The 16,011-nt window shown below is 42.7% G+C and overlaps 1 long non-coding RNA gene across 1 annotated transcript; it reads left to right on the top strand.

Moving 5' to 3' along the window:
• Nucleotides 1-10: 10 nt before the first annotated feature.
• LOC149625252 (uncharacterized) lies at nucleotides 11-14,212 on the top strand. The gene is made up of 2 exons (XR_016374581.1): nucleotides 11-3,498; nucleotides 3,751-14,212. It is a non-coding gene; the product is annotated as an uncharacterized LOC149625252 (long non-coding RNA).
• Nucleotides 14,213-16,011: the final 1,799 nt, after the last annotated feature.

Genomic DNA, 16,011 nt, shown 5'->3' with positions numbered 1-16,011 from the left:
CTGTATACAGGGCCGGAAATAAGCACAGGACACTGGACATTGTCCAATAAAATTTCAAAATGTCCCATAAAATTTTTAAAACCTAAGGGGGTCACTGGACAGTTTGACCAATAAATTTTCCGAAGTTTTGATAGCTTGACTATGGAAATGCGATACTATTTTTGCACACTCCAGTGGACAATGTCCTGTAAAATATCTAGTCAAAGTGGGGGTCACTGGACACATGTCCTATAAGAAATTTTTCTTATTTCCGGCCCTGTCTGTATACCGCTTCGCATTATACAGGGCTCTACATAAGGATATTTTTTTTAGTAGACAGCCTGACTAGTGAGCCCCCCAGTCCCAATTTTTTTTAGTAGTCACTGACTAGTGAGACACTTGGTTTACGAATATTTGGGACATTTTTTTACTAGCCAAGTTGACTAGTGAACCCCCATATTTCGATTTATTTTAGTAGTCAAGGCATTTTTTTTAGTAGACAAATGCCTTGACTAGTGAGTGCCTTATGTCGAGCCCTGGAAGTGTAATGCTTTTCTAGGTAATGTGTCTTATCCCTTCTCAAATACCCCTGCTTTGGCAAGCACGCTGACGAATCGCCATTCCTCGATTTTCCCCTCTCGCCTCTCTCTCTCTCTCTCTAGTCTCTCTACGTTACTCAGCAATAATTTCTTCGTTTCCATTGCTATGAAGACTGCGCGGCACGGTGGTACTCCATTGTCACCGGGCCGCTTAACACGGGTTGAAATTAGATTATATTGTAATGAAAGTGACTTCAAGTTGGTTTAATTCATTACAATAAAAGTATATGAAGTTCCGAGAGAAGTGCGGACTTCTCTGAGAAGCCTTAATGCGCTCTCGGAACGTAAATACTGCTTTCTTAGTTAGAACACAGAAACCTTTGTTTCTCGCTGATGTCGATGGAAGTTCAAACAATTCAACATTATGTGTAAACAAACTAACTACTGTAGAACGAATAGGAGGCAGTGAAATAAGCAAAGTATTTTCGTAAGAACTTGTACTATTAATGCTCAATATATTTTAAATATTTAAATATCGTGGTACGGTAGGCTTGGCCTTGTAAGCCACGCCAGACGTAACTTCTCCATTCCAATTTGTTTGAAAAATATAAATAGCGGTTTGATATCTTTGTTTCATGGCAATGTTTCTTATGAGTAGACATGTTTGAGATATAAGGATTTGAATAGATTTTGATATTGCAAATAAATTGGAATTTAATCTAATTTAGATATATCTCCAATTTGAAATAATAGAAATATCTTTCACTCGAAATCGGTTTTGAAAAAAGTAAATATCTGGAATTTGAAACGTTTCTTGGGGGCTGCAATTATCTGGGATTTGAAACGTTTCTTGGAGGCTGCAAATATCTGGGATTTGAAACGTTTCTTGGGGGCTGCAATTATCTGGGATTTGAAACGTTTCTTGGGGGCAGCAAATATCTGGGATTTGAAACGTTTCTTGGGGCTGCAAATATCTGGGATTTGAAACGTTTCTTGGGGGCTGCAATTATCTGGGATTTGAAACGTTTCTTGGAGGCTGCAAATATCTGGGATTTGAAACGTTTCTTGGGGGCTGCAATTATCTGGGATTTGAAACGTTTCTTGGAGGCTGCAAATATCTGGGATTTGAAACGTTTCTTGGAGGCCGCAAATATCTGGGATTTGAAACGTTTCTTGGGGGCTGCAATTATCTGGGATTTGAAACGTTTCTCGGGGGCTGCAAATATCTGGAATTTGAAACGTTTCTTGGGGGCTGCAAATATCTGGGATTTGAAACGTTTCTTGGGGGCTGCAAATATCTTGGATTTGAAACGTTTCTTGGGGGCTTTAAATATCTGGGATTTGAAACGTTTCTTGGGGCTGCAAATATCTGGGATTTGAAACGTTTCTTGGGGGCTGCAAATATCTGGGATTTGAAACGTTTCTTGGAGGCTGCAAATATCTGGGATTTGAAACGTTTCTTGGAGGCTGCAAATATCTGGGATTTGAAACGTTTCTTGGGGGCTGCAATTATCTGGGATTTGAAACGTTTCTTGGGGGCTGCAAATATCTGGAATTTGAAACGTTTCTTGGGGGCTGCAAATATCTGGGATTTGAAACGTTTCTTGGGGGCTGCAAATATCTTGGATTTGAAACGTTTCTTGGGGGCTTTAAATATCTGGGATTTGAAACGTTTCTTGGGGGCTGCAATTATCTGGGATTTGAAACGTTTCTTGGAGGCTGCAAATATCTGGGATTTGAAACGTTTCTTGGGGGCTGCAAATATCTGGCATTTGAAACGTTTCTTGGAGGCTGCAAATATCTGGGATTTGAAACGTTTCTTGGAGGCCGCAAATATCTGGGATTTGAAACGTTTCTTGGAGGTTGCAAATATCTGGGATTTGAAACGTGCCCTTGGGGGCAGCAAATATCTGGGATTTGAAACGTTTCTTGGGGCTGCAAATATCTGGGATTTGAAACGTTTCTTGGGGGCTGCAAATATCTTGGATTTGAAACGTTTCTTGGGGGCTTTAAATATCTGGAATTTGAAACGTTTCTTGGGGGCTGCAAATATCTGGGATTTGAAACGTTTCTTGGGGGCTGCAAATATCTGGGATTTGAAACGTTTCTTGGAGGCTGCAAATATCTGGCATTTGAAACGTTTCTTGGGGGCTGCAAATATCTTGGATTTGAAACGTTTCTTGGGGGCTTTAAATATCTGGGATTTGAAACGTTTCTTGGGGGCTTTAAATATCTGGGATTTGAAACGTTTCATGGGGGCTGCAAATATCTGGGATTTGAAAAGTTTCTTGGGGGCTGCAAATATCTTGGATTTGAAACGTTTCTTGGGGGCTTTAAATATCTGGGATTTGAAACGTTTCTTGGGGCTGCAAATATCTGGAATTTGAAACGTTTCTTGGGGCTGCAAATATCTGGGATTTGAAACTTGCCCTTTGTCGCTGCAAATATCTGGGATTTGAAACGTTTCTTGGGGGCTGCAAATATCTGGGATTTGAAACGTTTCTTGGGGGCTACAAATATCTGGGATTTGAAACATGCCCTTGGGGGCTGCAAATATCTGGGATTTGAAACATGCCCTTGGGGGCTGCAAATATCTGGGATTTGAAACGTTTCTTGGGGGCTGCAAATATCTGGGATTTGAAACGTTTCTTGGGGGCTGCAAATATCTGGAATTTGAAACGTTTCTTGGGGCTGCAAATATCTGGGATTTGAAACGTTTCTTGGGGGTTGCAAATATCTGGAATTTGAAACGTTTCTTGGGGGCTGCAAATATCTGGGATTTGAAACGTTTCTTGGGGGCTGCAAATATCTGGGATTTGAAACGTTTCTTGGGGGCTACAAATATCTGGGATTTGAAACATGCCCTTGGGGGCTGCAAATATCTGGGATTTGAAACGTTTCTTGGGGGCTGCAAATATCTGGGATTTGAAACGTGCCCTTGGGGGCTGCAAATATCTGGGATTTGAAACGTTTCTTGGAGGTTGCAAATATCTGGGATTTGAAACGTGCCCTTGGGGGCAGCAAATATCTGGGATTTGAAACGTTTCTTGGGGCTGCAAATATCTGGGATTTGAAACGTTTCTTGGGGGCTGCAATTATCTGGGATTTGAAACGTTTCTTGGGGGCTGCAAATATCTGGAATTTGAAACGTTTCTTGGGGGCTGCAAATATCTGGGATTTGAAACGTTTCTTGGGGGCTGCAAATATCTGGGATTTGAAACGTTTCTTGGAGGCTGCAAATATCTGGGATTTGAAACGTTTCTTGGGGGCTGCAAATATCTGGAATTTGAAACGTTTCTTGGGGCTGCAAATATCTGGGATTTGAAACGTTTCTTGGGGGTTGCAAATATCTGGAATTTGAAACGTTTCTTGGGGGCTGCAAATATCTGGGATTTGAAACGTTTCTTGGGGGCTGCAAATATCTGGGATTTGAAACGTTTCTTGGGGGCTACAAATATCTGGGATTTGAAACATGCCCTTGGGGGCTGCAAATATCTGGGATTTGAAACGTTTCTTGGGGGCTGCAAATATCTGGGATTTGAAACGTGCCCTTGGGGGCTGCAAATATCTGGGATTTGAAACGTTTCTTGGAGGTTGCAAATATCTGGGATTTGAAACGTGCCCTTGGGGGCAGCAAATATCTGGGATTTGAAACGTTTCTTGGGGCTGCAAATATCTGGGATTTGAAACGTTTCTTGGGGGCTGCAATTATCTGGGATTTGAAACGTTTCTTGGGGGCTGCAAATATCTGGAATTTGAAACGTTTCTTGGGGGCTGCAAATATCTGGGATTTGAAACGTTTCTTGGGGGCTGCAAATATCTGGGATTTGAAACGTTTCTTGGAGGCTGCAAATATCTGGCATTTGAAACGTTTCTTGGGGGCTGCAAATATCTTGGATTTGAAACGTTTCTTGGGGGCTTTAAATATCTGGGATTTGAAACGTTTCTTGGGGGCTTTAAATATCTGGGATTTGAAACGTTTCATGGGGGCTGCAAATATCTGGGATTTGAAACGTTTCTTGGGGGCTGCAAATATCTTGGATTTGAAACGTTTCTTGGGGGCTTTAAATATCTGGGATTTGAAACGTTTCTTGGGGCTGCAAATATCTGGGATTTGAAACGTTTCTTGGGGCTGCAAATATCTGGGATTTGAAACGTTTCTTGGGGCTGCAAATATCTGGGATTTGAAACTTGCCCTTTGTCGCTGCAAATATCTGGGATTTGAAACGTTTCTTGGGGGCTACAAATATCTGGGATTTGAAACATGCCCTTGGGGGCTGCAAATATCTGGGATTTGAAACGTTTCTTGGGGGCTGCAAATATCTGGGATTTGAAACGTTTCTTGGGGGCTGCAAATATCTGGAATTTGAAACGTTTCTTGGAGGCTGCAAATATCTGGCATTTGAAACGTTTCTTGGGGGCTGCAAATATCTTGGATTTGAAACGTTTCTTGGGGGCTTTAAATATCTGGGATTTGAAACGTTTCTTGGGGGCTTTAAATATCTGGGATTTGAAACGTTTCATGGGGGCTGCAAATATCTGGGATTTGAAACGTTTCTTGGGGGCTGCAAATATCTTGGATTTGAAACGTTTCTTGGGGGCTTTAAATATCTGGGATTTGAAACGTTTCTTGGGGCTGCAAATATCTGGGATTTGAAACGTTTCTTGGGGCTGCAAATATCTGGGATTTGAAACTTGCCCTTTGTCGCTGCAAATATCTGGGATTTGAAACGTTTCTTGGGGGCTGCAAATATCTGGGATTTGAAACGTTTCTTGGGGGCTACAAATATCTGGGATTTGAAACATGCCCTTGGGGGCTGCAAATATCTGGGATTTGAAACTTGCCCTTTGTCGCTGCAAATATCTGGGATTTGAAACTTGCCCTTTGTCGCTGCAAATATCTGGGATTTGAAACGTTTCTTGGGGGCTGCAAATATCTGGGATTTGAAACGTTTCTTGGGGGCTGCAAATATCTGGGATTTGAAACATGCCCTTGGGGGCTGCAAATATCTGGGATTTGAAACTTGCCCTTTGTCGCTGCAAATATCTGGGATTTGAAACGTTTCTTGGGGGCTGCAAATATCTGGGATTTGAAACGTGCCCTTGGGGGCTGCAAATATCTGGGATTTGAAACGTTTCTTGGAGGCTGCAAATATCTGGGATTTGAAACGTTTCTTGGAGGCTGCAAATATCTGGGATTTGAAACGTGCCCTTGGGGGCTGCAAATATCTGGTATTTGAAACGTGCCCTTGGGGGCTGCAAATATCTGGGATTTGAAACGTTCCTTGGGGGCTTCAAATATCTGGGATTTGAAACGTTTCTTGGGGGCTGCAAATATCTGGGATTTGAAACGTTTCTTGGGGCTGCAAATATCTGGGATTTGAAACGTTTCTTGGGGGCTGCAAATATCTGGGATTTGAAACGTTTCTTGGGGGCTGCAAATATCTGGGATTTGAAACGTTTCTTGGGGGCTTTAAATATCTGGGATTTGAAACGTTTCTTGGGGGCTGCAAATATCTGGGATTTGAAACGTTTCTTGGGGGCTGCAAATATCTGGGATTTGAAACGTTTCTTGGGGGCTGCAAATATCTGGGATTTGAAACGTTTCTTGGGGGCTTTAAATATCTGGGATTTGAAACGTTTCTTGGGGGCTGCAAATATCTGGGATTTGAAACGTTTCTTGGGGGCTGCAAATATCTGGGATTTGAAACTTGCCCTTTGTCGCTGCAAATATCTGGGATTTGAAACGTTTCTTGGGGGCTGCAAATATCTGGGATTTGAAACGTTTCTTGGGGGCTACAAATATCTGGGATTTGAAACATGCCCTTGGGGGCTGCAAATATCTGGGATTTGAAACTTGCCCTTTGTCGCTGCAAATATCTGGGATTTGAAACGTTTCTTGGAGGCTGCAAATATCTGGGATTTGAAACGTTTCTTGGAGGCTGCAAATATCTGGGATTTGAACAATTCTTGGGGGCTTTAAATATCTGGGATTTGAAACGTTTCTTGGGGGCTGCAAATATCTGGGATTTGAAACGTTTCTTGGGGGCTACAAATATCTGGGATTTGAAACATGCCCTTGGGGGCTGCAAATATCTGGGATTTGAAACTTGCCCTTTGTCGCTGCAAATATCTGGGATTTGAAACGTTTCTTGGAGGCTGCAAATATCTGGGATTTGAAACGTTTCTTGGAGACTGCAAATATCTGGGATTTGAAACGTTTCTTGGAGGCTGCAAATATCTGGGATTTGAAACGTTTCTTGGAGGCTGCAAATATCTGGGATTTGAAACGTTTCTTGGAGGCTGCAAATATCTGGGATTTGAAACGTTTCTTGGAGGCTGCAAATATCTGGGATTTGAAACGTTTCTTGGGGGCTGCAAATATCTGGGGTTTGAAACGTTTCTTGGGGGCTGCAAATATCTGGGATTTGAAACGTTTCTTGGGGGCTGCAAATATCTGGGATTTGAAACGTTTCTTGGGGGCTGCAAATATCTGGGATTTGAAACGTTTCTTGGGGGCTGCAAATATCTGGGATTTGAAACGTTTCTTGGGGGCTGCAAATATCTGGGATTTGAAACGTTTCTTGGGGGCTGCAAATATCTGGGATTTGAAACATGCCCTTGGGGACTGCAAATATCTGGGATTTGAAACTTGCCCTTGGGGACTGCAAATATCTGGGATTTGAAACTTGCCCTTTGTCGCTGCAAATATCTGGGATTTGAATCGTTTCTTGGGGGCTGCAAATATCTGGGATTTGAAACGTGACCTTGGGGGCTGCAAATATCTGGGATTTGAAACGTTTTTTGGAGGCTGCAAATATCTGGGATTTGAAACGTTTCTTGGAGGCTGCAAATATCTGGGATTTGAAACGTTTCTTGGAGGCTGCAAATATCTGGGATTTGAAACGTTTCTTGGAGGCTGCAAATATCTGGGATTTGAAACGTTTCTTGGAGGCTGCAAATATCTTGGATTTGAAACGTTTCTTGGAGGCTTTAAATATCTGGTATTTGAAACGTGCCCTTGGGGGCTGCAAATATCTGGGATTTGAAACGTTCCTTGGGGGCTGCAAATATCTGGAATTTGAAACGTTCCTTGGGGGCTGCAAATATCTGGAATTTGAAAAATGCCCTTGGGGGCTGCAAATATCTGGAATTTGAAACGTTTCTTGGGGGCTGCAAATATCTTGGATTTGAAACGTTTCTTGGGGGCTTTAAATATCTGGGATTTGAAACGTTTCTTGGGGCTGCAAATATCTGGGATTTGAAACGTTTCTTGGGGGCTGCAAATATCTGGGATTTGAAACGTTTCTTGGAGGCTGCAAATATCTGGGATTTGAAACGTTTCTTGGAGGCTGCAAATATCTGGGATTTGAAACGTTTCTTGGGGGCTGCAAATATCTGGGATTTGAAACGTTTCTTGGGGGCTACAAATATCTGGGATTTGAAACATGCCCTTGGGGGCTGCAAATATCTGGGATTTGAAACTTGCCCTTTGTCGCTGCAAATATCTGGGATTTGAAACGTTTCTTGGAGGCTGCAAATATCTGGGTTTTGAAACGTTTCTTGGAGGCTGCAAATATCTGGGATTTGAACAATTCTTGGGGGCTTTAAATATCTGGGATTTGAAACGTTTCTTGGGGGCTGCAAATATCTGGGATTTGAAACGTTTCTTGGGGGCTGCAAATATCTGGGATTTGAAATTTGCCCTTTGTCGCTGCAAATATCTGGGATTTGAAACGTTTCTTGGGGGCTGCAAATATCTGGGATTTGAAACGTTTCTTGGGGGCTGCAAATATCTGGGATTTGAAACGTTTCTTGGGGGCTGCAAATATCTGGGATTTGAAACGTTTCTTGGGGGCTACAAATATCTGGGATTTGAAACATGCCCTTGGGGGCTGCAAATATCTGGGATTTGAAACGTTTCTTGGGGGCTACAAATATCTGGGATTTGAAACATGCCCTTGGGGGCTGCAAATATCTGGGATTTGAAACTTGCCCTTTGTCGCTGCAAATATCTGGGATTTGAAACGTTTCTTGGAGGCTGCAAATATCTGGGATTTGAAACGTTTCTTGGAGGCTGCAAATATCTGGGATTTGAACAATTCTTGGGGGCTTTAAATATCTGGGATTTGAAACGTTTCTTGGGGGCTGCAAATATCTGGGATTTGAAACGTTTCTTGGGGGCTACAAATATCTGGGATTTGAAACATGCCCTTGGGGGCTGCAAATATCTGGGATTTGAAACTTGCCCTTTGTCGCTGCAAATATCTGGGATTTGAAACGTTTCTTGGAGGCTGCAAATATCTGGGATTTGAAACGTTTCTTGGAGACTGCAAATATCTGGGATTTGAAACGTTTCTTGGAGGCTGCAAATATCTGGGATTTGAAACGTTTCTTGGAGGCTGCAAATATCTGGGATTTGAAACGTTTCTTGGAGGCTGCAAATATCTGGGATTTGAAACGTTTCTTGGAGGCTGCAAATATCTGGGATTTGAAACGTTTCTTGGGGGCTGCAAATATCTGGGGTTTGAAACGTTTCTTGGGGGCTGCAAATATCTGGGATTTGAAACGTTTCTTGGGGGCTGCAAATATCTGGGATTTGAAACGTTTCTTGGGGGCTGCAAATATCTGGGATTTGAAACGTTTCTTGGGGGCTGCAAATATCTGGGATTTGAAACGTTTCTTGGGGGCTGCAAATATCTGGGATTTGAAACGTTTCTTGGGGGCTGCAAATATCTGGGATTTGAAACATGCCCTTGGGGACTGCAAATATCTGGGATTTGAAACTTGCCCTTGGGGACTGCAAATATCTGGGATTTGAAACTTGCCCTTTGTCGCTGCAAATATCTGGGATTTGAATCGTTTCTTGGGGGCTGCAAATATCTGGGATTTGAAACGTGACCTTGGGGGCTGCAAATATCTGGGATTTGAAACGTTTTTTGGAGGCTGCAAATATCTGGGATTTGAAACGTTTCTTGGAGGCTGCAAATATCTGGGATTTGAAACGTTTCTTGGAGGCTGCAAATATCTGGGATTTGAAACGTTTCTTGGAGGCTGCAAATATCTGGGATTTGAAACGTTTCTTGGAGGCTGCAAATATCTTGGATTTGAAACGTTTCTTGGAGGCTTTAAATATCTGGTATTTGAAACGTGCCCTTGGGGGCTGCAAATATCTGGGATTTGAAACGTTCCTTGGGGGCTGCAAATATCTGGAATTTGAAACGTTCCTTGGGGGCTGCAAATATCTGGAATTTGAAAAATGCCCTTGGGGGCTGCAAATATCTGGAATTTGAAACGTTTCTTGGGGGCTGCAAATATCTTGGATTTGAAACGTTTCTTGGGGGCTTTAAATATCTGGGATTTGAAACGTTTCTTGGGGCTGCAAATATCTGGGATTTGAAACGTTTCTTGGGGGCTGCAAATATCTGGGATTTGAAACGTTTCTTGGAGGCTGCAAATATCTGGGATTTGAAACGTTTCTTGGAGGCTGCAAATATCTGGGATTTGAAACGTTTCTTGGGGGCTGCAAATATCTGGGATTTGAAACGTTTCTTGGGGGCTACAAATATCTGGGATTTGAAACATGCCCTTGGGGGCTGCAAATATCTGGGATTTGAAACTTGCCCTTTGTCGCTGCAAATATCTGGGATTTGAAACGTTTCTTGGAGGCTGCAAATATCTGGGTTTTGAAACGTTTCTTGGAGGCTGCAAATATCTGGGATTTGAACAATTCTTGGGGGCTTTAAATATCTGGGATTTGAAACGTTTCTTGGGGGCTGCAAATATCTGGGATTTGAAACGTTTCTTGGGGGCTGCAAATATCTGGGATTTGAAATTTGCCCTTTGTCGCTGCAAATATCTGGGATTTGAAACGTTTCTTGGGGGCTGCAAATATCTGGGATTTGAAACGTTTCTTGGGGGCTGCAAATATCTGGGATTTGAAACGTTTCTTGGGGGCTGCAAATATCTGGGATTTGAAACGTTTCTTGGGGGCTACAAATATCTGGGATTTGAAACATGCCCTTGGGGGCTGCAAATATCTGGGATTTGAAACTTGCCCTTGGGGGCTGCAAATATCTGGGATTTGAAACTTGCCCTTTGTCGCTGCAAATATCTGGGATTTGAAACGTTTCTTGGAGGCTGCAAATATCTGGGATTTGAAACGTTTCTTGGAGACTGCAAATATCTGGGATTTGAAACGTTTCTTGGAGGCTGCAAATATCTGGGATTTGAAACGTTTCTTGGAGGCTGCAAATATCTGGGATTTGAAACGTTTCTTGGGGGCTGCAAATATCTGGGGTTTGAAACGTTTCTTGGGGGCTGCAAATATCTGGGATTTGAAACGTTTCTTGGGGGCTGCAAATATCTGGGATTTGAAACGTTTCTTGGGGGCTGCAAATATCTGGGATTTGAAACGTTTCTTGGGGGCTGCAAATATCTGGGATTTGAAACGTTTCTTGGGGGCTTTAAATATCTGGGATTTGAAACGTTTCTTGGGGGCTGCAAATATCTGGGATTTGAAACGTTTCTTGGGGGCTGCAAATATCTGGGATTTGAAACTTGCCCTTTGTCGCTGCAAATATCTGGGATTTGAAACGTTTCTTGGGGGCTGCAAATATCTGGGATTTGAAACGTTTCTTGGGGGCTACAAATATCTGGGATTTGAAACATGCCCTTGGGGGCTGCAAATATCTGGGATTTGAAACTTGCCCTTTGTCGCTGCAAATATCTGGGATTTGAAACGTTTCTTGGAGGCTGCAAATATCTGGGATTTGAAACGTTTCTTGGAGGCTGCAAATATCTGGGATTTGAACAATTCTTGGGGGCTTTAAATATCTGGGATTTGAAACGTTTCTTGGGGGCTGCAAATATCTGGGATTTGAAACGTTTCTTGGGGGCTGCAAATATCTGGGATTTGAAATTTGCCCTTTGTCGCTGCAAATATCTGGGATTTGAAACGTTTCTTGGGGGCTGCAAATATCTGGGATTTGAAACGTTTCTTGGGGGCTACAAATATCTGGGATTTGAAACATGCCCTTGGGGGCTGCAAATATCTGGGATTTGAAACTTGCCCATTGTCGCTGCAAATATCTGGGATTTGAAACGTTTCTTGGAGGCTGCAAATATCTGGGATTTGAAACGTTTCTTGGAGACTGCAAATATCTGAGATTTGAAACGTTTCTTGGAGGCTGCAAATATCTGGGATTTGAAACGTTTCTTGGAGGCTGCAAATATCTGGGATTTGAAACGTTTCTTGGAGGCTGCAAATATCTGGGATTTGAAACGTTTCTTGGAGGCTGCAAATATCTGGGATTTGAAACGTTTCTTGGGGGCTGCAAATATCTGGGGTTTGAAACGTTTCTTGGGGGCTGCAAATATCTGGGATTTGAAACGTTTCTTGGGGGCTGCAAATATCTGGGATTTGAAACGTTTCTTGGGGGCTGCAAATATCTGGGATTTGAAACGTTTCTTGGGGGCTGCAAATATCTGGGATTTGAAACGTTTCTTGGGGGCTGCAAATATCTGGGATTTGAAACGTTTCTTGGGGGCTGCAAATATCTGGGATTTGAAACATGCCCTTGGGGACTGCAAATATCTGGGATTTGAAACATGCCCTTGGGGACTGCAAATATCTGGGATTTGAAACTTGCCCTTTGTCGCTGCAAATATCTGGGATTTGAATCGTTTCTTGGGGGCTGCAAATATCTGGGATTTGAAACGTGACCTTGGGGGCTGCAAATATCTGGGATTTGAAACGTTTTTTGGAGGCTGCAAATATCTGGGATTTGAAACGTTTCTTGGAGGCTGCAAATATCTGGGATTTGAAACGTTTCTTGGAGGCTGCAAATATCTGGGATTTGAAACGTTTCTTGGAGGCTGCAAATATCTGGGATTTGAAACGTTTCTTGGAGGCTGCAAATATCTTGGATTTGAAACGTTTCTTGGAGGCTTTAAATATCTGGTATTTGAAACGTGCCCTTGGGGGCTGCAAATATCTGGGATTTGAAACGTTCCTTGGGGGCTGCAAATATCTGGAATTTGAAACGTTCCTTGGGGGCTGCAAATATCTGGAATTTGAAAAATGCCCTTGGGGGCTGCAAATATCTGGAATTTGAAACGTTTCTTGGGGGCTGCAAATATCTTGGATTTGAAACGTTTCTTGGGGGCTTTAAATATCTGGGATTTGAAACGTTTCTTGGGGCTGCAAATATCTGGGATTTGAAACGTTTCTTGGGGGCTGCAAATATCTGGGATTTGAAACGTTTCTTGGAGGCTGCAAATATCTGGGATTTGAAACGTTTCTTGGAGGCTGCAAATATCTGGGATTTGAAACGTTTCTTGGGGGCTGCAAATATCTGGGATTTGAAACGTTTCTTGGGGGCTACAAATATCTGGGATTTGAAACATGCCCTTGGGGGCTGCAAATATCTGGGATTTGAAACTTGCCCTTTGTCGCTGCAAATATCTGGGATTTGAAACGTTTCTTGGAGGCTGCAAATATCTGGGATTTGAACAATTCTTGGGGGCTTTAAATATCTGGGATTTGAAACGTTTCTTGGGGGCTGCAAATATCTGGGATTTGAAACGTTTCTTGGGGGCTGCAAATATCTGGGATTTGAAATTTGCCCTTTGTCGCTGCAAATATCTGGGATTTGAAACGTTTCTTGGGGGCTGCAAATATCTGGGATTTGAAACGTTTCTTGGGGGCTACAAATATCTGGGATTTGAAACATGCCCTTGGGGGCTGCAAATATCTGGGATTTGAAACTTGCCCTTTGTCGCTGCAAATATCTGGGATTTGAAACGTTTCTTGGAGGCTGCAAATATCTGGGATTTGAAACGTTTCTTGGAGACTGCAAATATCTGGGATTTGAAACGTTTCTTGGAGGCTGCAAATATCTGGGATTTGAAACGTTTCTTGGAGGCTGCAAATATCTGGGATTTGAAACGTTTCTTGGAGGCTGCAAATATCTGGGATTTGAAACGTTTCTTGGAGGCTGCAAATATCTGGGATTTGAAACGTTTCTTGGGGGCTGCAAATATCTGGGGTTTGAAACGTTTCTTGGGGGCTGCAAATATCTGGGATTTGAAACGTTTCTTGGGGGCTGCAAATATCTGGGATTTGAAACGTTTCTTGGGGGCTGCAAATATCTGGGATTTGAAACGTTTCTTGGGGGCTGCAAATATCTGGGATTTGAAACGTTTCTTGGGGGCTGCAAATATCTGGGATTTGAAACATGCCCTTGGGGACTGCAAATATCTGGGATTTGAAACATGCCCTTGGGGACTGCAAATATCTGGGATTTGAAACTTGCCCTTTGTCGCTGCAAATATCTGGGATTTGAATCGTTTCTTGGGGGCTGCAAATATCTGGGATTTGAAACGTGACCTTGGGGGCTGCAAATATCTGGGATTTGAAACGTTTTTTGGAGGCTGCAAATATCTGGGATTTGAAACGTTTCTTGGAGGCTGCAAATATCTGGGATTTGAAACGTTTCTTGGAGGCTGCAAATATCTGGGATTTGAAACGTTTCTTGGAGGCTGCAAATATCTGGGATTTGAAACGTTTCTTGGAGGCTGCAAATATCTTGGATTTGAAACGTTTCTTGGAGGCTTTAAATATCTGGTATTTGAAACGTGCCCTTGGGGGCTGCAAATATCTGGGATTTGAAACGTTCCTTGGGGGCTGCAAATATCTGGAATTTGAAACGTTCCTTGGGGGCTGCAAATATCTGGAATTTGAAAAATGCCCTTGGGGGCTGCAAATATCTGGAATTTGAAACGTTTCTTGGGGGCTGCAAATATCTGGGATTTGAAACGTTTCTTGGAGGCTGCAAATATCTGGGATTTGAAACTTGCCCTTTGTCGCTGCAAATATCTGGGATTTGAATCGTTTCTTGGGGGCTGCAAATATCTGGGATTTGAAACGTGACCTTGGGGGCTGCAAATATCTGGGATTTGAAACGTTTTTTGGAGGCTGCAAATATCTGGGATTTGAAACGTTTCTTGGAGGCTGCAAATATCTGGGATTTGAAACGTTTCTTGGAGGCTGCAAATATCTGGGATTTGAAACGTTTCTTGGAGGCTGCAAATATCTGGGATTTGAAACGTTTCTTGGAGGCTGCAAATATCTTGGATTTGAAACGTTTCTTGGAGGCTTTAAATATCTGGGATTTGAAACGTTTCTTGGGGGCTGCAAATATCTGGGATTTGAAACGTTTCTTGGGGGCTGCAAATATCTGGGATTTGAAACGTTTCTTGGGGGCTGCAAATATCTGGTATTTGAAACGTGCCCTTGGGGGCTGCAAATATCTGGAATTTGAAACGTTTCTTGGGGGCTGCAAATATCTGGGATTTGAAACGTTTCTTGGAGGCTGCAAATATCTGGGATTTGAAACGTTTCTTGGAGGCTGCAAATATCTGGGATTTGAAACGTTTCTTGGAGGCTGCAAATATCTGGGATTTGAAACGTTTCTTGGAGGCTGCAAATATCTGGGATTTGAAACGTTTCTTGGAGGCTGCAAATATCTGGGATTTGAAACGTTTCTTGGAGGCTGCAAATATCTGGGATTTGAAACGTTTCTTGGAGGCTGCAAATATCTGGGATTTGAAACGTTTCTTGGAGGCTGCAAATATCTGGGATTTGAAACGTTTCTTGGAGGCTGCAAATATCTGGGATTTGAAACGTTTCTTGGGGGCTGCAAATATCTGGGATTTGAAACGTTTCTTGGGGGCTGCAAATATCTGGGATTTGAAACGTTTCTTGGGGGCTGCAAATATCTGGGATTTGAAACGTTTCTTGGGGGCTTTAAATATCTGGGATTTGAAACGTTTCTTGGGGGCTGCAAATATCTGGGATTTGAAACGTTTCTTGGGGGCTGCAAATATCTGGGATTTGAAACTTGCCCTTTGTCGCTGCAAATATCTGGGATTTGAAACGTTTCTTGGGGGCTGCAAATATCTGGGATTTGAAACGTTTCTTGGGGGCTACAAATATCTGGGATTTGAAACATGCCCTTGGGGGCTGCAAATATCTGGGATTTGAAACTTGCCCTTTGTCGCTGCAAATATCTGGGATTTGAAACGTTTCTTGGAGGCTGCAAATATCTGGGATTTGAAACGTTTCTTGGAGGCTGCAAATATCTGGGATTTGAACAATTCTTGGGGGCTTTAAATATCTGGGATTTGAAACGTTTCTTGGGGGCTGCAAATATCTGGGATTTGAAACGTTTCTTGGGGGCTACAAATATCTGGGATTTGAAACATGCCCTTGGGGGCTGCAAATATCTGGGATTTGAAACTTGCCCTTTGTCGCTGCAAATATCTGGGATTTGAAACGTTTCTTGGAGGCTGCAAATATCTGGGATTTGAAACGTTTCTTGGAGACTGCAAATATCTGGGATTTGAAACGTTTCTTGGAGGCTGCAAATATCTGGGATTTGAAACGTTTCTTGGAGGCTGCAAATATCTGGGATTTGAAACGTTTCTTGGA

The sequence above is a fragment of the Phalangium opilio genome, unplaced genomic scaffold (genome assembly GCF_054372755.1).
Source record: "Phalangium opilio isolate 3A_F unplaced genomic scaffold, DU_Popi_V2 ptg000105l_1, whole genome shotgun sequence".
NCBI lineage: Eukaryota > Metazoa > Arthropoda > Arachnida > Opiliones > Phalangiidae > Phalangium > Phalangium opilio.
This window is presented reverse-complemented; position numbering and strand designations above follow the sequence as displayed.